The 24,344-nt window shown below is 40.8% G+C and overlaps 1 protein-coding gene and 1 long non-coding RNA gene across 3 annotated transcripts in view; both read left to right on the top strand.

Moving 5' to 3' along the window:
- The first annotated feature begins 3,330 nt into the window (after positions 1-3,330).
- Positions 3,331-3,848, top strand: LOC126195057 (uncharacterized). Its single transcript, XR_007538548.1, has 3 exons — positions 3,331-3,510; positions 3,608-3,652; positions 3,756-3,848. It is a non-coding gene; the product is annotated as an uncharacterized LOC126195057 (long non-coding RNA).
- A 16-nt stretch (positions 3,849-3,864) lies between these two features.
- LOC126195055 (tubulin-specific chaperone C) overlaps positions 3,865-24,344 on the top strand; it is a 40,825-nt gene continuing 20,345 nt past the window's right edge. The window contains exons 1-2 of one of the 2 annotated variants that reach the window (XM_049933503.1): positions 3,865-3,976; positions 10,717-10,879. The gene's annotated coding sequence lies outside the window, so the exon portion shown is untranslated. Of the gene's footprint in view, positions 3,984-10,716; positions 10,880-24,344 lie in introns of both variants that reach the window. The other variant, XM_049933502.1, reaches the window with a different exon arrangement.

Below are 24,344 nucleotides of genomic sequence, written 5' to 3'. Positions count from 1 at the left end.
CCTGTACCTCTAATACCCTGTAGCACATCCTCTTGCATTGATGCATGCCTGTATTGGTCGTGGCATATTATCCATAAGTTCATCAAGGCACTGTTGGTCCAAATTGTCCCACTCCACAATGACGATTCGGTGTAGATCCTTCAGAGTGGTTGGTGGGCCATGTCGTCCATAAACAGCCCTTTTAGATCCATCCCAGGCACGTTCAATACAGTTCGTGTCTGGAGAACATGCTGGCCACTCTAGTCAAGCAATGTCATTATCCTGAGGGAAGTCATTCACAAGATGTGCATGATGTGGGCGCGAGTTGTCGTCCATGAAGACGAATGTCTCGCCAATATGCTGCCGATTTGGTTGCACTATCGTACAGCCATTATGGCACCTTCCATGACCACCAGCGGCGTATGTCAGCCCCACATAATGCCACCACAAAACAGCAGGGAACCTCCACCTTGCTGCACTTGCTGGACAGTGTGTCCAAGGCGTTCAGCCTGACCAGGTTGCCTCCAAACACGTCTCCAACGATTTTCTGGTTGAAGGCATATGTAACACTCATTGGTGAGAGAACTTGATGCCAATCCTGAGTGGTCCATTTGGTATGTTGTTGGGCCCATGTGTACTGCACTGCATGGTATTGTGGTTGCAAAGATGGACCTCGCGCAATGGACGTCAGGAATGAAGTTGCGCACCATGCAGCCTATTGTACACAGTTTGAGTCGTAACACGTCGTCCTGCGCCTGCACGAAAAGCATTACTCAACATGGTGGCGTTGCTGTGAGGGTTCCTCCAAGCCGTAATCCGCAGGTAGTGGTCATCCACTGCAGTAGTAGCCCTTGGGCGACCTGAGTGAGGCATTTAATCGACAGTTCCTGTCTCTCTGTATCTCCTCCATGTCTAAACATCACCACTTTGGTTCACTCTGAGATGCCTGGACACTCCCCTTGTTGAAAGCCCTTCCTAGCACAAAGTAACAATGTGGATGCGATCGAACCGCGATATTGACCATCTAGGCATGGTTGAACTACGGACAAAACGAACCATGTACCTCCTTCCTGGTGGCATGACTAGAACTAATCATCTGTTGGACCCCCTCCGTCTAGTAGGCGCTTCTCATGCATGGTTATTTACATTTTTGGGCGGGTTCAGTGACATCTCTGAACAGTCAAAGGGACTGTGTCTGTGATACTATATCCACAGTCAACGTCTATCTTCAGGAGTTCACGGAACTGGGGTGATACAAAACTTTTTTTGATGTGTGTGTATATATTGGAAATTCAGTCTGAATGATAATTATACATTAGTAGTTTGAGTTTTGCACCCCACAGAAAAATTTTAATTAGAGAAGGACTAGCTGCATATATAAAATTAATTCTTGCATAATTTCATATCAGATATACCTAACCATTATGTAGAAATAGAATAAAATGATAGTTCTTGGCAAAAAGAATCTGTAGCCTGGTTTAGAATCCAAAAACAGAAGGCATCCAAAGCGTGAACAAACATCTCATGGATGGGCCAAAAATGTTCCATTCATTCTGGCAGGCTAAACGGCATCTACAGCTATTGCCTGGGGTCAAGAAGGAGATGTGGAACCGCCCCAGCTCTCATGGAAGGGAAAAATATGAGGTAGTCGTGATTTTCTTTAACAATAATGATTTAAAAGTCGGTATTACACAGGTTTTTAACAGGGTCAGGACTGGAACTTTTTGTCTCTTTACAACTCCCCGTTCGCCTCCAAAACATTAAAAATACTGCATACCCCCATGTCTAGCCCCCGGCTCCAGTACTCACTATAGTATGGGCGCTCTTGGGTGTTGCCCCTGACACTCTTCTACTCATATTGAGTCCTGTTCCTTGACACACTGACTGTCACGAGGGTGCCAGTTGACATAGAAAAGCCTTGCAACTGACACTATGTGTCCACTGGTAGCCACATGCTCCAGTCTGTTCAGTACAGAATATAGTGCAGTACTCGCAATTAATCATTATTTCTTGAGGTGACAATCATGTACAGGTAACTAGGTACAATGTGTTGTTCAACAATTTGAATTTTGTTTTTTGCAATTCTTCCCTCAGCAGAATTATTATTGATATTTGTTTGAAATTTCAACGTTGGTCTACATCCGTTGTAAAGGTGACCACTGATTTATATTTTGGTATGAACAGTGAGATTTCCTTTATCGTATACTACGAGCACAAATGGTTTGATCTCAAATGGATCATGCTACATCAACCAGTGGGGCGCCATGGCATTATAAACGTCGAACAAAAGGCTGGGTTAAGTGATGAAGAATTATTGAAGATGTTGGAATAATCAAGTTTTGATGTCGGTGGTCCAGCATTATCGGAGTTTTCAGTGAAAGCGGTTGTGGACACCACTGACAGCAACAGCTGTAACGATGATAACGACTGGGTTCGTAATGGTGATGGCAGTGGGCTGCGAAACATCTGCAGCAGTTAGAACTGGAAGAAGCCGCAACTGTGACCAATGCTAAACTGACATCACGACAACTCAAGATCGCATGTACAGCCCACATTCATTCACAGTATGTTTCACCAACGAGCCACATGCCATCCAAAGTTACACTGTACTTCACAGAGTGGAGCTCGAGGCCACCAGCAGGCACATGGCTTCAGGCTACGTTGTCAGCCGGGGTCTTAGTGGCAGTCAACACGTTGTGACAGTGATTTCATTTATAGCACTGGTTGAGGTCCTCGGTAATCAGCAGCCAGTATGCAGGTACACTGCACTGTCTTTGCACACTTCCAAAGGTTGATTGATTCTTCTGGCAACTAATGTAAAGAAAAAGCGGGAAACCTCTAGTGGGATGAGTGAAATTCACAACTATGTTACTCGTAAAATGATAACATAGATATCCTGAAGTGTAGATTATTTAAAAAGCATGTTAACTTTACAGAGGTGGAACTGAAACTGTTCAGTATACAGCCCTCTTGTAATCACAAAAAATATCCCATACCACAAACAAAAGCTTTTATATCATGTTCTCTTATCAACCCTCCAACCATTGGTTAATAAGGAGATTTTTGTACTACAAGCAGTAGTGATACCGAGATCTGCTTCATTGTTCTATGACTGAATGACTGTCTCTTTCCCAACAACGTAGTGCGTAGGTGTAAATAATATCTTTGGCCCGTTGTGTGTTGTGGTAATATGTGACAAAATGTTAACAAAATAATGATTGTGAAGCATCCTAAGCCAGCAGGAAGAAAATACATTCGTAGTGCTACAAAAATTTTATTAGTGGCCGAGGCTATTGCATTTGCAGGAACGTATGCTGCATGGTATCGAATGAATACATCTCGAGGTATGTGGAAAAGAAGATTAATAGAAAATGTTAAGTAATTAAAGAGTGCATAGTCATTTAAATGGGAGTATCTCGGAAATAACATTTTCGAAATACGTGCGTGCTACGTCGTCATTTCCTCCAAGAGTTGATTAGCACTTGAGTTCTTTGCAGTGATTTAAATGGTCTAAATGCTAAGCCATATATGGTAAGGATTCCATTGATACGGAGCATTGTATTGACAGTAGTGCGTCATGTGCGTTGACTGCGATGTAAACTAATAGCCTTGTGCTGTTGTTTTTCAGACTTTCGGCTTTACATGTACCACAATTTTAACTGGGCTTTGGAAGGTAACGTGTAAATTTTAAACGACCTGTTTCTTAGGCGTAGATCGTAATGCAGTAGTGATTCGACATGATAACACTAACATCATTTAATTGATTGTAATTTCAGGTTTCTATAGAACTGGTGAATACCTGGGATCCAGTAACATACGGGATATTGATATGTCCGTTTGGATTCAGGAAGGCAAAGTGCGGAAGGTCGAAAAATAGTGTCAGGGAAATTAGTGTGTTATGGCTCTTGTAAAATCAGTTATTTATATGCTGAGCTTCGGAGCTTTAGGTTACACTTTAATGAAGGTGACATCGTCAAATAATACAGAACTTGAAAAGGTGAGAGGTGAGTTTTGAGCATGCCCATGCATGTGTGCTGGGTTTTTTGATATTTTTCACAAATCGTTAATTTTGAAATGCTAGAAGTTGCAGTAATGACATAGAGTGGTTCCAGGTGTGTGTTTACGTGTGTCCATCCTAATAAATAAAATCACTGGCAGTGCTTGCAGCATATGTAAGCAATGGGTAAATCTTTTAAGTTTGATCTTATGCATGAAATTTGCATACTTCTAAATGCTTTTATGTTTTTGATGTAAGTGGGAACTACATTTATTTCAGTGTATGCTGTTAACCTGCAGCACTGTGATACTTTTTTTATATGTCAGAGTTTATCATCAGCCAGCTGTCAACTGCATTTCCATCAATAGTAGCATCACATTTTTGATATACTGACTATGCTCCATACCATTTCCATCTTTGCTATTGAACACTAGCTCTCACTTTAACTGCATTTTTACTTATCTGTTTACTTTAATAGTTTTTGTTTGGGACAAAATTTCTATTTCCTATGTACCCAGAAAACCACTAATAAACCTATGCCTTGGTCATGTAGAAGCAAGTTCATTTAGTTTTTTTATGTATTTTTATTAGGTTAACAATGATTGAAAGAGACTAGACTAGGATGGGATGGCTACTAAAAAAAGGAACACAGAAAGAAATTTGAGGTGAAACAAAGTAACTGTGCATTGATATTAAATCATCATAATAAATAAGTGTAGCTCATTTGCCCTAAACTAGTTGCAGCAAATGACTCAACACATTAATCGAAATTTGGAAAAAGGATATTGCTGTAAACAAAACTAATAGGATGTTTAGCCACTTACATAATCTTTCTTGTTCACTGGGCTCCTCTTAGTATTTTTCCCCCTTTTCAAAATGCGAAAAGCTAAGTTCAGGCTCATCATCAAAACTGACAACAGCCTCTTCGAGGCGTTTTAGAGGTCAGAGTGAAAAGAGGAAATTATTAGACTTAATGTCAGCGATCAGACTGATGGCGATTTTTGTAGGAATAGGTACAATTATTGAAAATACCAGATAGTAAGGTGTCATTCAACTATGAAGTGAAAGATGCTTTCTAACGTAAGTTGGCTTATCTGTGTGTAAAGAATGTGGTATGCTGTCTATCTTTCATTGTACCTACTAATGAAATAATTGTATTAATGAGTGTTTGCAAGTTGCGCAGTGCCTCATTTGTCTTTAGTATGATTGTTAACTGTTTAATGCCTCCATTGTCAGTGACTGTGTTTTCGCTCTACTTTTTCCCTTGAGTATGATGCAGTTAGTTACGTGTTTCATTTATCTATGTCACAGTAACCAAACGTTATGTTGTGGAACATGCCAAGTGCATAAGAAATGCACACATGAACAAGGCTCTCTCCCCCTCCTTTTTTATTTTATTTTATTTTTTTAACTTTAAATTTTTATTACTTGCCGCCACCCCCTCCCCATGAACCATGGACCATGCTGTTGGTGGGGAGGCTTGCGTGCCTCAGCGATACAGATAGCCGTACCGTAGGTGCAACCGCAATGGAGGGGTATCTGTTGAGAGGCCAGACAAACGTGCGGTTCCTGAAGAGGGGCAGCAGCCTTTTCAGTTGTTGCAGGGGCAACAGTCTGGATGATTGACTGATCTGGCCTTGTAACACTAACCAAAACGCCCGTGCTGTGCTGGTACTGTGAATGGCTGACAGCAAGGGGAAACTACAGCCATAATTTTTCCTGAGGGCATGCAGCTTTACTGTATGGTTAAATGATGATGGTGTCCTCTTGGGTAAAATATTCCGGAGGTAAAATAGTCCCCCATTCGGATCTCTGGGCGGGGACTACTCAGGAGGACGTCGTTATCAGGAGAAAGAAAACTGGCATTCTACGGATCGGAGCATGGAATGCCCGATCCCATAATCGGGCAGGTAGGTTAGAAAATTTAAAAAGGGAAATGGATAGGTTAAAGTTAGATATAGTGGGAATCAGTGAAGTTCGGTGGCAGGAGGAACAAGACTTTTGGTCAGGCGAATACAGGGCTATAAATACAGAATCAAAACGGGGGAATGCAGGAGTAGGTTTAATAATGAATAAAAGAAATAGGTGTGCGGGTAAGCTGCTACAAACAGCATAGTGAACGCATTATTGTGGCCAAGATAGACACGAAGCCCACACCTACCACAGTAGTACAAGTTTATATGCCAACTAGCTCTGCAGATGACGAAGAAATTGAAGAAATGTATGATGAAATAAAAGAAATTATTCAGATTGTGAAGGGAGACGAAAATTTAAAAGTCATGGGTGACTGGAATTCGGTAGTAAGAAAATGAAGAGAAGGAAACGTAGTAGGTGAATATGGATTGGAGGGAAGAAATGAAAGAGGAAGCCGTCTGGTAGAATTTTGCACAGAGTACAACTTAATGATAGCTAACACTTGGTTCAAGAATCATAAAAGAAGGTTGTATACATGGAAGAAGCCTGGAGATACTGACAGGTTTCAGATAGATTATATAATGGTAAGACAGAGATTTAGGAACCAGGTTTTAAATTGTAAGACATTTCCAGGGGCAGATGTGGACTCTGACCACAATCTATTGGTTATGAACTGTAGATTAAAACTGAAGAAACTGCAAAAAGGTGGGAATTTAAGGAGATGGGACCTGGATAAACTGAGTAAACCACAGGTTGTACAGAGTTTCAGGGAGAGCATAAGGGAACAGTTGACAGGAATGGGGGAAAGAAATACAGTAGAAGAAGAATGGGTAGCTCTGAGGGATGAAGTAGTGAAGGCAGCAGAGGATCAAGTAGGTAAAAAGACGAGGGCTAGTAGAAATCCTTGGGTAACAGAAGAAATATTGAATTTAATTGATGAAAGGAGAAAATATAAAAATGCTGTAAATGAAGCAGGCAAAAAGAATACAAACATTTCAAAAATGAGATCGACAGGAAGAGCAAAATGGCTAAGCAGGGATGGCTAGAGGACAAATGTAAGGATTTAGAGGCTTATCTCACTAGGGGCAAGATAGATACTGCCCACAGGAAAATTAAAGAGACCTTTGGAGAAAAGAGAACCACTTGTATGAATATCAAGAGCTCAGATGGAAACCCAGTTCTAAGCAAAGAAGGGAAAGCAGAAAGGTGGAAGGAGTATATAGAGGCTCTATACAAGGGCGATGTACTTGAGGACAATATTATGGAAATGGAAGAGGATGTAGATGAAGATGAAATGGGAGATACGATACTGCGTGAAGAGTTTGACAGAGCACTGAGAGACCTGAGTCGAAACATGGCCCCGGGAGTAGACAACATTCCATTAGAGCTACTGACAGCCTTGGGAGAGCCAGTCCTGATAAAACTCTACCATCTGGTGAGCAAGATATGAGACAGGCGAAATACCCTCAGACTTCAAGAATAATATAATAATTCCAATCCCAAAGAAAGCAGGTGTTGACAGATGTGAAAATTACCGAACTATCGGTTTAATAAGTCACGGCTGCAAAATACTATCACGAATTCTTTTTACAGAGGAATGGAAAAACTAGTAGAAGCCGACCTCGGGGAAAATCAGTTTGGATTCCGTAGAAATACTGGAACACGTGAGGCAATATTGACCCTACGACTTATCTTGGTAGCTAGATTAAGGAAAGGCAAACCTACTTTTCTAGCATTTATAGACTTAGAGAAAGCCTTTGACAATGTTAACTGGAATACTCTCTTTCAAATTCTGAAGGTGGCAGGGGTAAAATACAGAGAGCGAAAGGCTATTTACAACTTGTACATAAACCAGATGGCAGTTATAAGAGTCGAGGGACATGAAAGGGAAGCAGTGATTGGGAAGGGAGTGAGACAGGGTTGTAGCCTCTCCCAGATGTTATTCAATTTGTATATTGAGCAAGCAGTGAAGGAAACAAAAGAAAAATTCGAAGTAGGTATTAAAATCCATGGAAAAGAAATAAAAACTTTGAGGTTTGCTGATGACATTGTAATTCTGTCAGAGACAGCAAAGCACTTGGAAGAGCAGTTAAACGGAATGGACAGTGTCTTGAAAGGAGGGTATAAGATGAACATCAACAAAAGTAAAACGAGGATAATGGAATGTAGTCGAAATAAGTGGGGTGATGCTGAGGGAATTAGATTAGGAAATGAGACACGGAAAGTAGTAAAGGAGTTTTGCTATTTGGGGAGCAAAATAACGGATGATGGTCGAAGTAGAGAGGATATAAAATGTAGACTGGCAATGGGAAGGAAAGCGTGTCTGAAGAAGAGAAATTTGTTAATATCAAGTATTGATTTAAGTGTCAGGAAGTTGTTTCTGAAAGTATTTGTATGGAAGTGAAACATGGATGATAAATAGTTTGGACAAGAAGAGAATAGAAGCTTTTGAAATGTGGTGCTACAGAAGAATGCTGAAGATTAGATGGGTAGATCACATAACTAATGAGGAGGTATTGAATAGGATTGGGGAGAAAAGAAATTTGTGGCACAACTTGACTAGTAGAAGGGATCGGTTGGTAGGACATGTTCTGAGGCATCAAGGGATCACCAATTTACTATTGGAGGGTAAAAATCGTAGAGGGAGACCAAGAGATGAATACACTAAGCAGATTCAGAAGGATTTAGGTTGCGATAGTTACTGGGAGATGAAGGAGCTTGCACAGGATAGAGTAACATGGAGAGCTGCATCAAACCAGTCTCAGGACTGAAGACCACAACAACAACAACCACCTTATTCTGTCAAATGCCACAAAATGCTTATATTATGCCTATAAATTTATTCCCATTCAAGAGTTCATCAATGGTGTAGGATGATTTGTCAAGGAGATATGATTTCAGTTTATTTTTTAAACTGTTGCTGCCGTCTTTCAAACATTTTATTTCATTTGGTAATTTATCAAAAAGTTTTACAACAGCATATTTTACCCCTTTCTGTGCCAAAGATATGTTAAGTGGAGGTTAGTGTAAGTCGTTCTTTCTTCTGGTATTATAATGCTGAATGCCACTGTTGAAACTGGTCTATGTTGTTGAGAACAAATTTTATTTCTGAGTAAATGTACTGTGAGGCTGTTGTAAGAATTCCTAACCTTTTAAACAGGTGCCTACAAGATGTGCAACTATGAGCCCCACACATTATTCTAACCACTTTCTTTTGAGCAGTGAATACTTTTTGCCCAAAATATTATTCTGTAAGACATCGGGGAGTGAAAGTGTGCAAAGTACGTTAGCTTGCTAATTTCTGTGTTCTCAGAATTAGCAATTATTCAGATTGCAAAAGTTGCTGACCTAGTCACTTTAGAAGATCTAAAATATGAATTTCCAATTAAGATTCTCATCTATATGTACACCCAAAATGCTCTATCCTGGCTACTGACTTCTGTTGATGTGTTAAATTTATTGAAAGAACTGTACTCCTCGCAGTAGAAAATTGGATCTGCTGTGTTTTTTCAAAGTTCAGAGCAAGCCTATTCACAGAAACCCAGTCAATAACTTTTCCAAAGAAATTATTTGTGTAATTTTCTATTGGAGTTTCTTTTACTGGATTAATAATGATGCTTGCATCATCAGCAAACACTGTCAGTTTAGCTTCTTGTTTCAGACAAGAAGGGGGTCATTCACATATATAAAAAATAGATGGTGACCCATGATCGAACCCTGTGAAACACCTAATGTAATTGCACCCCAGTTAGATGAAGTGGAAGACTTACTTAAATCACTTAAACTATATAAAGAAACTTTTTGCTTCCTGTTCTTTAGATATGACTTAAGCCACTCATATGCTATTCCATTTATACCGTAGAATTGTAATTTCTGTAACATAATGTCATGGTTGACACAATCAAATGCTTTCGATAAGTCACAAAAAATTCCTATTGATGACATTTTACTATTTAAATACTCTGTTGGCAGTGAAATTGTATATTGCTGTCTCAGTGGAACAGCATTTTTGAAATCTAAACTGTGATTTACTAAGTATCCCATTACTGTCGAGATGGCTAACCACTCTTGAGTACATTACTTTCTTGACAATTTTTGAAAATCCTGTAAGCAAGGATGCTGGCCAGTAATTATTGACATCTGTGGTGTACCCTTTTTTATAGATAGGCTTGCAATGACACATTTTAACCTGTCTGGGAAAATACCTTGAGTTAGTGATACATTACATATGTGACTCAGAACATCAGCTGTAACTGCTCCACATTGTTATAATATCTTATTAGAGATGTCATCTACTCCAACAGAACATTTATTTTTCAAAGCTTTCATGATTTAGTTTAGAGGTTGTTAAATGAAAATTAATCTGACTAGGATTTCTGAAAACTGACTCTTCCATGTACTGCTTGGCTTTTTCTTTTGAACTATTCTCACAAATTTTTTCACCTACACTTAAGAAATGGTTGTAAATACATTAGCTACTTTTGTACTGTTTGTTAAGATCTCGTTCTCTTTAATAATAATACTACCTACCCCAGTGGTTCTATTTCCTGTCTCCCTTCTAATAACATTCCATACTGATTTTATTGCCCAAGTTATTAATTTAATTTCTAATATACATGTTTTTTTTTCTGACAACTTTTCTCAATATGTTACAATAAGTTTTATAGTGTAAAATTATTTCTGGGTCTTTACTAATTCTTGCTGCCTCATACAATTTTCTTTCACTTTCTGAAGACACTTTTATACCTGTATCAATCAAAGCTTTCTCTGAAAACTGTTTGTTGTTACACTTAGTAATTTTTTGGGGCAACACTGGTTCCCATCAGATCACCGAAGTTAAGTGCTGTCGGGCTGGCCTAGCACTCGGATGGGTGACCATCCAGTCTGCTGAGCGATGTTGGCAAGTGGGGTGCACTCAGCCATTGTGAGGCAAACTGAGGATCTACTTGATTGAGAAGTAGCTGCTCTGGTCTCGGAAACTGACATACGGTGAGGAGAGCAGTGTGCTGACATCTACTTTATTTTTTATTCCCCTGGTATTTTGAAGAAGTAAAGTGAGACTGCGCTTAGCTTTATCCCTATTTACTGTACATGAAGCTACTTCTATTCTATTTCTCTTGATTGTTGTCTGTCTGGACTTTGGCTTTAATGTAAAAACCTGACTGCCTGCTCCCATTAACCACAGGAATCGTCCCTTGTGTGACTGTACATCTCCCCCCCCCCCCCTTACAGAATCTGCTAATAGAGAAGCTAACTTATCTTTCCCCTTTCTGTTTAGGTGCAGGCCATTTTGGAAATTTATTCTTGTTATTAAGTGCAACTTTTTACATTTGTAGTCCATATTTTATGTGATATCACATAAAACGCCAGTGTAAGTAATTTGGGTCAACAGAAGTGTCAGATTCCACTCGTCTACTTTGACCCATGACATAATGGTGTGTGCCGTCATACCACGCGGAGTTTTTGAATTGGTTGTGTTTGTAGATGTCGTGTTGTTGTGTTTGATGGTGCCCTTTGGTGGTGGATGTGGACGTGCTGAGTTTTACTTGTGATGTTAGGTTCATTTAAGTTTTGGTTGTCATTGTGCTAACATTGTTTTGAGTTTAGGTAGTTGGTGCAGTAATGGGGGCTGTGGAAGTGTTTTCAGTGAGTGATTATTCTTTTTTGTTTATGTGTTTGGCAATTTTATTAGGTCTGATAAGTTTGATGTTTGTTGTGCGGAAAGAAGTCTTAATTTTCGTCAATGGTATGTGATTTATAAATATCAGTGTTCGAATGATGTTTGCTTTTAATACCATTGCTTATTCCTGTGAGTTCTTGTAGTCTATAACAACTTGAGTATTTGTTTTCCTATTTGAGAAAATAACAAAGGTAGTCACAACTGCTAAATTCATATAAGAATAGTGTATTGTCTTCGTAAATGTTTGCGGGCTATAGGTAACCAACATTTTCTGTATCACATGGTCAGAATGCTGAGCAACATCAATAACACTGGACACAATTAAAATATCTGCATTCTCGAATGAAAGAAAAAGTTTACTGTTACCAATCACTGTCTATTACCATAATGTGTTTCAAAAGTTTAAAGCTCTATTGGGTAGACTGATATGGGCTAATATGGCATGTTTGTTTTGTGACTTTGGAGTAACCTTTGGTGCTTCTAGCAGAGAAAAACAAAACAATATTTCATCTAATAAACAATGACTGGAAACAGTAAACTTGCTCCATTCCAGGATGTAGATGCCTTGACACATTGCATACTGGCTGCCATGCCAGTTACTGTTGCAGTTCCCAATGATTTTTTTGAGACAGGCAAAATAAGTGAGACTTCCTTATTTGAATATATTGGCCACGACATCTTGGTAGATGATTGTTGCAGTGTCTGTGTGTTTATGGGTTGCATTTTTTCATATGACTTGTGAAGCCAATGGCAGCACGGCATCTCTTGCCGCAATTGTCACAAGTGTATCTGGCTGCTGAGGCAGGAGCAGTGGTAGCATTGCGAAGCTTTTTCTGCCTTAATCTGTCTAACAAGCCTTCATCATGCTTAGGCATTCCAGATGATATATCATCACGCCACTCTGGTCTTGTGCCTCCCATCTGTTTGTGTCGGTTCCAAAGCTCTCCATATCTCATTTACGGGAGTCCTTGAACCTCAATACAGGATGTCCTACAGGTCTTCTGGCTATAGAGATCTCTCCAAGCATCACCTCACATGGTAATCTGTCAGGATACATACGGTGGACGTGTCCCAGCCAGTGGAGTCGTCTCTGCTTCAAGATAGCTGAAATACTGTTGCAGTTAGTTTTAGATAGCACTGCTTCGTTGGTCACTCGGTCCTTCCACGTTACTCCGAGGATGGACCTCGGGCGCCGCATGTGGAAAGCATTAAGGCAACGTTCTTGTTTGGCATAGGTAGTCCATGTTTCCGATGCATACAAAAGGATGCTGAGGATGCAAGTTTGATATACAAGAATTTTGGTGGTCAAAGAGAGTTTGTTATTTTTCCAAACACGTGTAGAGAGTTTGCCAAAAGTTGCCGCAGCTCTTCCAATGCGAGCGTCAATTTCCGTGTCAACAGACATGTTTGATTCTATAGTAGATCCTAGATAGCAGAAGTTATCTACGACTTGCAGAGTAGTGCCATCTAGTTTGATATTCGGCTTTGTGTTAGCACCCTGAACCATAATTACGCTCTTACTGCTGTTTACACTCATCGAGAATAGGTGGCATGTGTTACTAAATCTTGATACTAGCTCTTGCAGCTCTTCTGCGGAGTTCGCAACAGTTGCAGCATCATCAGCATACAGTAGTTCATGAGTGATTATCTTGTAGCACTTTGTCTTACTCTTCAGAAGACTGATATTGAAAAGCCTTCCCTCTTTCCTAGTATGCAGATGTACTCCAACATTGCAATTCTCGAAAGCCACTTGGAGCAGACCCGAGAAGAAAATTCCAAAAAGTGTAGGTGCCAACACACAGCCTTGTCTAATGCCACAGTTTATACTGAATGGTTTAGATGTACTGCCATCGAAGATTACAGAGCCACGCATATTGTCGCGAAAAGATCTTATTAAAGACAGCAAAATTGGGGGACATCCAATTTTTTCCAATGTGCTGTAGAGTCCCTCCCTATTGACTGTGTCAAAGGCTTTGTTGAGGTCAACAAAAGCCACATATAATGGCACTTGGTGTTCGCAGCACTTCTCTTGTAGTTGGCGCAAGGTGAATATCATGTCACTTGTGGATCTGCCAGTTCGAAATCCACACTGTGACTCGGGGTAGATCCGAGCAGCCAAGGTTTCCAGTCTCTTCAGGATGAGCAGCCAAGGTTTCCAGTCTCTTCAGGATTATCCTTGCATACGCCTTTCCAGCAATGCTCAAGAGAGATATTCCTCTATAGTTGTTACAGTTACCTCTGTCGCCTTTTCCCTTATAGATTGTTACTTTATTTGCATCTCGCATGTCTTGAGGTACTGTGCCTTCTTCCAGCACTGCAGTAGGATTTGATACAATATCAGCAAAATGTAGTCAAGTTTGATGATTTCTGCTGGTAAGTTATCACGGCCTGTACTCTTGCCTGGCTTTAGACTTTTAGGTGCGAGTTTTAATTCGTCAACAGTGGGAGGGTCATCAGGCTCAGACATAACAGGGTAAGTTGGTAACTTTAATCAAATGTAGCTCCACATACTGGTGTCTGATGCTGATGACACTTGGCAGACATGTTTTTATGATGTTCTTATATTCTTGAAAGGTATGATACCTCTGGAAACACACACCTTTGTGTAACAGTACTTCACAAAACTGGCAATAGTATCTTGTTTCACTTGTTTTATGATGGGCTGCGCAAACTGCAAGGTCATGCCGGATATTTCTTTTTTTCCATTTCCCACAATAGTCCGAATAATATGCTCTTTCATGTTGCCTGACTATCGAGCGGGTGGATCCTTAGCAGGTGCTCGTTTTGTAGGTCGAATTGCTTGTTTCCTCCTCAGTTGCTGCAATAACTTGATCACTTATCCTGTCTCTTGCAACTTCTTTTAGGAATGTTACTTTCTTTGACCTTTTATTGGTTTTCCGCATTATCCCAGAATAAAAAAGATATTGATGAGCTCTGTCCGTGCCTTTCATAAATTTATTATACATCACAATACATTTTGGTTTCTGTATGATTTCCCCTTTGTGTGTGTGTGTGTGTGTGTGTGTGTGTGTGTGTGTGTGTCCTGCCGCGACGCAATGTGAATTGTTAACATTCTCTCCTCCCTATTATCTTTCCACACCTGCAGCAAAAAGTCACCTTGTCTTTGAAATGTTTTCTTTAGAGATTTGGCTTCTGTTTGTAGACACTGAGGAAAACCTGTACTGATTCGTGTTGTACCACAATCTCGTTTCCCTTTGTAGAAGTGTTTTGGCAATAGCTTTGCTGTAGTAATAATTGTCTGGATAAACTTGGTGCCACATGCCAAGGTCAGTTAAAAGTACAGAGAGAATAGTGCCTCGAGGCTTTTTTCAAAACCATATCAGATAAGTTTTCCAGTATTATATGTCCGGAAATGAAGCTGCCCTCTCCATGGTGTCAGTGCTTCATCAAGAGAAAGCTCCTGTTCAGGTTTGTATACAGTCTGAAATTTATGTAGGAGGCACTTCAGCACATGTTCAGTTTTGTAGAGTGTGCTTTCCTGACCTATCTGTAAGGAACTGTCATTGAAATACCACAGATTTCCATATCTGTTCAAATCAGTTTCTGCTCATTAGTTTGCCAAAAATCAGTGTGTCTATTAGAGGATCCGTTGACAAATAGTCCAGATAATCTTTATTTGCCCCGTTAAAATAATCGTGCCCAGAATGTTTTTCATTTCAACAGGGGTGATATTTGTAAATTTGGTAGATTTGGGAGATACTTTATAATGATTTGTGTTTTGTTTGTAATAAAAGTTTGATTGTGTCAATATCTGATCAAACAATATATTGCCTAGTAATAATTCCACAGTGGCTACAATGCTGTTGATTTTACTGGGAAGGGTTTTTGCACCTGGTTTCTAAAATAATGATCTTGTCCTTCTTCAGTCAACTTTTACTGTTAGAAGCTTCTTCATCTAAATCGTTCACAATTCTCACCTTCGTTGATTATAGCCATTTGTTTTCTTCTTCACTTCCACTACCATTATCAGTAACATCATCTGAATCACTTGGAACATCAGAACAATTGCACACAAACAGTTCAGCAAGAATCTTTCTGTCAGCTGCTTTCATGCTATACTACCATACGTTGGAACAAATGATGCCAGTTGTGAGGGATCCAAGGTCATTTCTTGGGTTATTCCAGCAACTAGCAGAGAAGGTTGAGAAGACCAGCCCTGTGCATAGTGTTTCAGTGAAGCGTGCAAATTGCAGCACTGTCCCAGGAACTGATCATGACTCTTTGGTTCTGAGTAGAGTGGGAGGTCTGAACCAGTAACTTCAAAGGTTCTGTGACAAGCTAGGGTGTGACTTCCTGGACTTGTGCCATAGGTTCCCCTAAATAGGTCAGGTTTGCACTACCCATCAGAGGCTGCTAATCAGGTAGCCGACTATGTGTGGGGTGCACACAAGGTTTTTTTTAGATTATGTAACTTTCCATCCAATCCAGATAATGATAGGTGTAGGAAACCTAGAAATATCAGTGGAAAATCAAAAGAAATGCTTCCTACAAGCGAGAGTATTAAAATCCTAATGATAAACTTCCGAAGCATTTGTGTCAGAGTTTGAAGTGTTCATGAAAACCAGTGAAGCCCACGTAACGCTAGGAAGAGAAAGCTAGTTGAAACCTGAAATTGATAACAGTAGGATTATTGGGGATAATTTAAGAATATATAGAAAGGATAGACAAATACGAAATGAAGGTGGTATATTTGTCGTAGTAGACAACAAATTCAAATGCTGCATGTGAGAGTGTTTGGGCAATAGTCAGTATCAGGGGTGAGCGTAAAAAGATTATTGGATTATTCTATCACCCACCAGACTCATCTCCTGATGTAATCGGAAACTTTAGAGAAAACCTCAGTTCACTTGTACGTAAGTTCCCCATTCATACTGTAATCATTGGTGGAGACTTTAGTCATCCAACAGTTAATTGGAAAAATTACAGTTTCGATAGTGGTGGGCATGATAAGACATCCTGTGATGTATTCTCTGAAAACTCTCCACAACAGGTAGTTAAGAACCTCGCTCATGACGTAAATATATTGGATCTAATGGCAACAAATAGACCTGATCTGTTTGAGGATGTCCACATCGAAACTGATATCAGTGACCATGATGTGGTTGTGGCAACAATGATTACCAGACTACGAAGGACAACTAAAACAATCAGAAAGTTATGTGTTCAGTAAACGAGATACAAAATCAGTAGTGTCATATCTCAGTGAGGAACTTGAAACTTTCAGCACAGGGCAGGAGCATGTAGAGGAGCTGTGGCTCAAGTTTAAAAGAATAGTTGATCTTGCATGGGTAGATATGTACCCAGTGGAACAGTTGATAATGGTAGGGAACCTCCGTGATATACAGTCACTGTAAAGAAACTTCTAAAAAGACAGATAGTGCACAACAGGTGCAAAACAAAGCGTAGGGCTATAGATAGAGATGCTAAATGAAACATTTGGCTGTCAGAGCAATGCACGAGTGCTTCAATGACTACCATAGCAGAATATTGTCAAGTGATCTTTCACAAAACCCAAAGAAATTCTGGTCATATAATGGCTGTTAGTGGCACGAAAGTTAATGTCCAGCCCCTAGCAAACGAGGCAGGAACGGAAATTGAGGATAGCAGAGCGAAAGCTGCAATGCTTAACTGCTCCAGTTTAATCCTCTTACCACCAAAAAGATGAATGAAATAAGTATTAATATCAGTGGTGTTGAGAAACAGCTAAAATCATTAAAATTGAACAAAACTCTATTTCCTAATGGAATCTCCATAAGATTCTATACGGAACTGGCGACTGAGTTAGCCCACCTCTTCTAACTATAATATATCGTAGGTCTCTCAAACATAAACACTGTGCCCAGTTTTTGGAAAAAGGCACAGGTCACACCGGTCTACATAAAGGGTAGTAGAAGTAATCCACAAAACTACCATCCAATATCCTTGACATCAATCTATTGTAGAATCTTAGAACATATTCTGAGCTCAAACATAATGAGGTATCTTGAAAAGAATGACCTTATCAATGCCAACCAGCATGGATTTCGAACCCTCGCATCTCACACATGACATACTGAATGCCTTCGATCAAGAAACCAAGTAGATGCAGTGCTTCTTCAGTTCCAAAAAGTATTTGACTTCGTACCGCACCTATGCTTACTGTCAAAGGTATGATCGTATGGGGTGTCTAGTGGAATTTATCGCTGGAGTGAAGACACTTTGGTAGGAAGGACACAGCCTGTTATCTTAGGTGAAGTGTCGTTGTCAGATCTAGAAGTAACTTTGGGTGTGTCCCAGGGGAGTGTGTTGGAACCCTTGCTATTCATGTTGTATATTAATGACCTTGCAGACAATATTAATAGTAAAATCATGCTTGTTGGAGATGATGAGGTTATCTCTAATGAAATACTATCTGAAAGAAGCTGCATAAATATGCAGTCAGATCTTAATAAGATTTCTAGGTGGCGCAGAGATTGGCAACTTGCTGTAAATGTTAAGAAATGTAAAATTTTGTACTTCACAGAATGAAGGGGGGGAAAAAAATGTAGTATCGTATGACTGTAATCTCAGTGACTCAACTGCTGGAATCGGCCAACCCATACAAATACCTGGGTTCAACACTTTATAGGTAAATGAAATGTAGTGATCACATAGGTTCAGTTGCGGGTAAAGTATATGGTAGACTTTGGTTTAGTGGTATAAGACTGGGGAACTGCATTCAGTCTACAAAGGAGAATGCTTACAAATAACTCGTGACTGTTTCTAGAATATTGCTTAAGTGTGTGGGACTCATACCAAATAGAACTATGGGGGATATTTAACTTATACAGAAAGGGGCAGCAGGAATGGCCACAGGTTTATTTAATCTGCAGGAGAGTGTCCAGATACACTGAAGGAACTGAACTGGAAGACTCTTGAAGAGACTAAACTATCCTGAGAAAGTCTGTTAACGAAGTTCCGAGAACCGGCTTTAAATGATAACTCTAGGAACATACTACAACCTCCTACATATCGCTCACATAGGGATCGTGAAGATAAGATTAGAATAATTACTGCACGCACAGAGGCCTTCAAACAATCATTCTTCCCACACTCCATATGTGAACCGAACAGGAAGAAACACTAATAACTGGTACATTAGGACATACTCTCTGCTATGCACCTGACGGTGGTTTGCAGAGTGTAGATGTAGATGGCTACAACTACAGTACTGACGTTTTGTGGTACTGATTTTTGGCAGTGAAATGAAAGATAAAATTAAGTTCATACTGAAATTCACTGCACTGAACCCTCCAATTCATATCTAACCTTTTGTTAAATTTAGTTCTGGCTTGAGCAAAAAGTCACAGAAAACACATGTAGAACAAAAAACGTAAATTTACCTGACCCGTTCATAGCAGTTGGATACAGAGACACGTAAATCTCCGTGAACTATACGTGGTGTGCTAATTGTGTCCATACTCTGCACACCATAAAAATAAACCTGATATAAACATTACATAGTGTGTTCTTCAGTGTTTGCTGGAATCTCATTGGATTTCATTTCATGTGGAGCGGAAGCCAAGCTGTGTCCAGTACAGTCAAGTACAATCTTAAGGATATTTTTATGTATGGTACACGCTCATAGACTGAGTGATAATGTGAGACAACAGCTATATCATCGCATTTAACTTGGACAGCACTGTCCAGCCAGCTGGTCCAGCTAACCTGTAGTGATGTGAGCAGTTGCAGTTCAGACAGAGAGAGAGACACACAAGCAGAGAAACAATATACACTCCTGGAAATTGAAATAAGAACACCGTGAATTCATTGTCCCAGGAAGGGGAAACTTTATTGACACATTCCTGGGGTCAGATACATCACATGATCACACTGACAGAACCACAGGCACATAGACACAGGCAACAGAGCATGCACAATGTCGGCACTAGTACAGTGTATATCCACCTTTCGCAGCAATGCAGGCTGCTATTCTCCCATGGAGACGATCGTAGAGATGCTGGATGTAGTCCTGTGGAACGGCTTGCCATGCCATTTCCACCTGGCGCCTCAGTTGGACCAGCGTTCGTGCTGGACGTGCAGACCGCGTGAGACGACGCTTCATCCAGTCCCAAACATGCTCAATGGGGGACAGATCCGGAGATCTTGCTGGCCAGGGTAGTTGACTTACACCTTCTAGAGCACGTTGGGTGGCACGGGATACATGCGGACGTGCATTGCCCTGTTGGAACAGCAAGTTCCCTTGCCGGTCTAGGAATGGTAGAACGATGGGTTCGATGACGGTTTGGATGTACCGTGCACTATTCAGTGTCCCCTCGACGATCACCAGTGGTGTACGGCCAGTGTAGGAGATCGCTCCCCACACCATGATGCAGGGTGTTGACCCTGTGTGCCTCGGTCGTATGCAGTCCTGATTGTGGCGCTCACCTGCACGGCGCCAAACACGCATATGACCATCATTGGCACCAAGGCAGAAGCGACTCCCATCGCTGAAGACGACACGTCTCCATTCGTCCCTCCATTCACGCCTGTCGCGACACCACTGGAGGCGGGCTGCACGATGTTGGGGTGTGAGCGGAAGACGGCCTAACGGTGTGCGGGACTGTAGCCCAGCTTCATGGAGACGGTTGCGAATGGTCCTTGCCGATACCCCAGGAGCAACAGTGTCCCTAATTTGCTGGGAAGTGACGGTGCGGTCCCCTACGGCACTGCGTAGGATCCTACGGTCTTGGCGTGCATCCGTGCGTCGCTGCGGTCCGGTCCCAGGTCGACGGGCACGTGCACCTTCCGCCGACCACTGGCGACAACATCGATGTACTGTGGAGACCTCACGCCCCACGTGTTGAGCAATTCGGCGGTACGTCCACCCGGCCTCCCGCATGCCCACTATACGCCCTCGCTCAAAGTCCGTCAACTGCACATACGGTTCACGTCCACGCTGTCGCGGCATGCTACCAGTGTTAAAGACTGCGATGGAGCTCCGTATGCCACGGCAAACTGGCTGACACTGACGGCGGCGGTGCACAAATGCTGCGCAGCTAGCGCCATTCGACGGCCAACACCACGGGTCCTGGTGTGTCCGCTGTGACGTGCGTGTGATCATTGCTTGTACAGCCCTCTCGCAGTGTCCGGAGCAAGTATGGTGGGTCTGACACACCGGTGTCAATGTGTTCTTTTTTCCATTTCCAGGAGTGTAGCTTTGAATGTCATTTAATTTTTAAAGAGGATTAAATAATATTCAGCAATACTCCAGCACTACCCCATACTTTGTAGGTGATCAGACGGAAAGCATAAAATGCTCTTGTTCTCATGTAACATAGTATTCCAATTATACACAAGAGTTATGAAAATTCCTAACTTAAACACAGGTACTTTTTCTTTGTGCGCTGTGTGATGCAAAAGCATACAGCAAGGATTTCACCATATTGTTGAATACTGAAGCCACTGAAGGTATCAGTTACACTCGTCTGGTAACCTCTTAGCTCCTTCCTTATCCAAATCCGTGACATACATTTCAGCTCTGGAACTGTCGTCTGCTACATTGATAACGAGTTGATCAACGGAATCCGTGAAGCCACCCAGGCACCACATTTCCTCCTCTTCTTTTATGGCGTGCCGTTCTATATCCCGCCAGCGTTCGGCAGTGATATGTGAGAAAGCTGTGTGCATTAGTTCCAGTATATCCAGTACCCTAACAGCCTTGTTATTTCATGTGATAAATCCCTAAACTTGGCTCCAGGTCAGTTCTGTAGGATTCATATTGTAATGGTAAAGTGGGAAATGTAAAAATGCTGCTTTTGTATAGTGTTCTCGATGCTGTTAAAATGATACGTGGGTTTTTTTTTTTTTTTTTTTTTTTACACTTACCACTCTAGTTCGTGAGAGACTACATCTGTGGTATAAAACAATGGACATGGGCCAAATAGTTTTTTGGATCCTCATTTTTGTTCTAAAAATTAATTTGTTATATTTTCTGAATTTCAGCAACCTTTATTAACAATCTTTCTTAAAATATCGATACTTAAGAATTTATATTTGAAACTAAAACAATATGTATTTAGAAACAAGTAAACATGCATTATTCACGAAAAATGATAACAAATTTTGCAATTACAAGATGAAGCTATTTGAAATTGAATGTGGTGGGGAGGGGAGGGGGGACAAACGACCAAGGCTTGGCTTGAACTAGCAGTCAGCTGCACCAGTTTAATGATCTACTATGCTACTGATTCCACTATACATCCAATGCATATTTGTATCTCACCCATATCAAATACAGCCCCCTGGAAAACTTCAAAGTCGATCCCCCCCCCCCCCCCCCTGTAAATTTATGAAAAACATTAAGAACTTATTTCTCGGCACTTTTTAACTGTATTCCACAAACATTATTTACTACGGAGCAGGAAGCAGCCTTAGCCATTTTCATACTGCGTATTAACAGTGTGACTATCAGAGCACAACATTGCAGAGACTGTGACAGTATACAATTTTTGAAATAAAAACCATATAACTAAATCATGCTTAAGGAAAATGTTGGTGGCTGTTAATACAGTAGAATATCTTAAAGTTTCGTTTTACGCAACTTAGTAATAAGATATCTAATGCATAAAGTAGGACCTACTTCCAAGAGCATAACACCACCAGTGTACATATGCTTTGTTTTCTTACATCAGGTTTATTCTTACAATGAACAGAGCATAGTGCTTTTGATGTTGCTAAGCATTCTGTCTGTGTGGTAGACAAAATGTTGTCTATAGCCCCCAATATTTAAGTTGGCCCACACCTTTAAATAAAATATACTATTGTTACATGCATTTAGCAGTTGTGACTTGACTTCTCATGATGTGGAAAAGAAAAAAATGAAATTACTGAAGGGGTTATAGACCACAAGAACTTCAAGAAACCAGTGCAAGTATTTACAGCAAACCTGAAGCTACTGCTAATGGAGATAATGCTGTGGGCACTCCTCTCTGAAATAGGGGCAAACTCAAATTAATTATAAAGGAGGCCTCGTTGAGTGGTTAAAACAGTTTCCAGAACACCACCACCCTATTGAAAGCATCTAATTTTAAAGGAAATTAATGCAGGAACTCTAGATTAGAGCTGTAATCATACCACAGATTTTGAATTGCTACATTAAATTTATAATGTGAAAATTTACTGCTGCTGATGCATGTGTTGGTGGGGGTTTAAGTGTGGTCATAGTGCAGTGTGGCTGGAAATTGTGTTAGAAGCAAGTAATGGAAATGATTGATTTACGCTAACTCATTTTTTCCGCCTAGAGCTATAAGTCAGCTACAGGTGAACTAGATACAGGCATTTATTTTAGTGATGTTTGCACCTGTTAATAACCATCCAGATGGAATGCCTGAACACAAAAAACACAGTAAGGTTTTAAGTAAAGGGACTAAGTAAAGAATGAGAAGATGTATATTTAACACTTGTTCTGTTAATAAAATCACATAACACATATTTTCAAGCTGGCAACGTTTCTTATAAGATATTTGCAACTGCTTAGAATATGAACTGGAAGCTTACAGTTATCCTTAGAATGATGTGTTGCCACTGGATCATTCTTTTATCATCTGTTTCTGAACACTACATTTTGCGGGAATACTGGAATGTGGAAACCGTTCATGAAATATTTCATGAATTTTCATCTGTGAACCAGTGCACACTTAATCTTACAGTAGACAATCTATGGTGGGTGGTGGGGGTAATGATGTGGGATGGGGCAGGAAGGGAGAGGGATAGCAGGGAAGGGAGGGGGGAAAGGTGTGCTGCTGTGGGAGCGAGCAGGGATGTGGTGCGGACAGGTTAGGACTACCAGAGAGAGGACAGAGGATGGGAGAGACAGAGAGAAGGTGGAAAAACTGGTAGGTGTGTTGGTGGAATGAAGGCAAGTGTAGTGCTCCTGCCACAGTTTGTTGGTGGCGCTCTTGCAGACAGACAGCTTGTTAGTTTTCATGCCCATGTAGAAAGTAGCACACTGATTGCAGCTTAGTTTGTAGATTACGTGGCTGCTTTCACATGTGCCCTGCCCTCAATGGGATAGGAGATGGCTGTGACGGTACAGGAGAAAGTGATAGTGGGAGGCTGTATGGGACAGGTCTTGCATCTAGGTCTGTTGCAGGCAAACAGCCATGAGGCAAGGAGTTGGTACCAGGGGTGGAGTAAGGATAGACAAGGATACTATGTAGGGTTTGGTGGGCAGTGGAATACCACTGTGCAAGGGGTGGGGAAGATAATAGGTAGGAGGTAACTCATTGTAAGACACGATGAGAGGTAGTTGAAACATTGGTGGCGAACTTAATTCAGTTGCTACAGTCCTGGGTAGTACTGAGCTAAGAGCTCGTGTCCAAACAGTGTGCATGTGGGAACAGTAGGTGACTAGAGACGAGGCATGGGAGATAAAGAATGAAGGATGACTCTTACAGCACTTTTAAAGCAGTGACTGAAGCTGTTGACAATCAGCCACACCGATCATGTGATCAGAAGCTCAGGTGAGTGAGGAACAGTAATCACAATCTGTTGCTTACTGAGCAGGGCCACTTGTATGTTAGACATACCGTCTCTCATAACTTTAATCTAATAGTGTGTGTCGGAAGCAGACGCAGCATTATTTTAGTTGCTCGGCTGATTATTTGTAATTATTTCGATATTCTTATGAAAGAACATGATGACAGAGAGATCTGTAAGATAGCTAGAGATTTAGGTTTGAATGGAAGGTACTAACATGGTTAGTTGATATAATCAAAGAATGTTATGCAAGGA

This window comes from Schistocerca nitens, chromosome 7, assembly GCF_023898315.1.
Source record: "Schistocerca nitens isolate TAMUIC-IGC-003100 chromosome 7, iqSchNite1.1, whole genome shotgun sequence".
NCBI classification, from domain to species: Eukaryota; Metazoa; Arthropoda; class Insecta; order Orthoptera; family Acrididae; genus Schistocerca; species Schistocerca nitens.
This window is presented reverse-complemented; position numbering and strand designations above follow the sequence as displayed.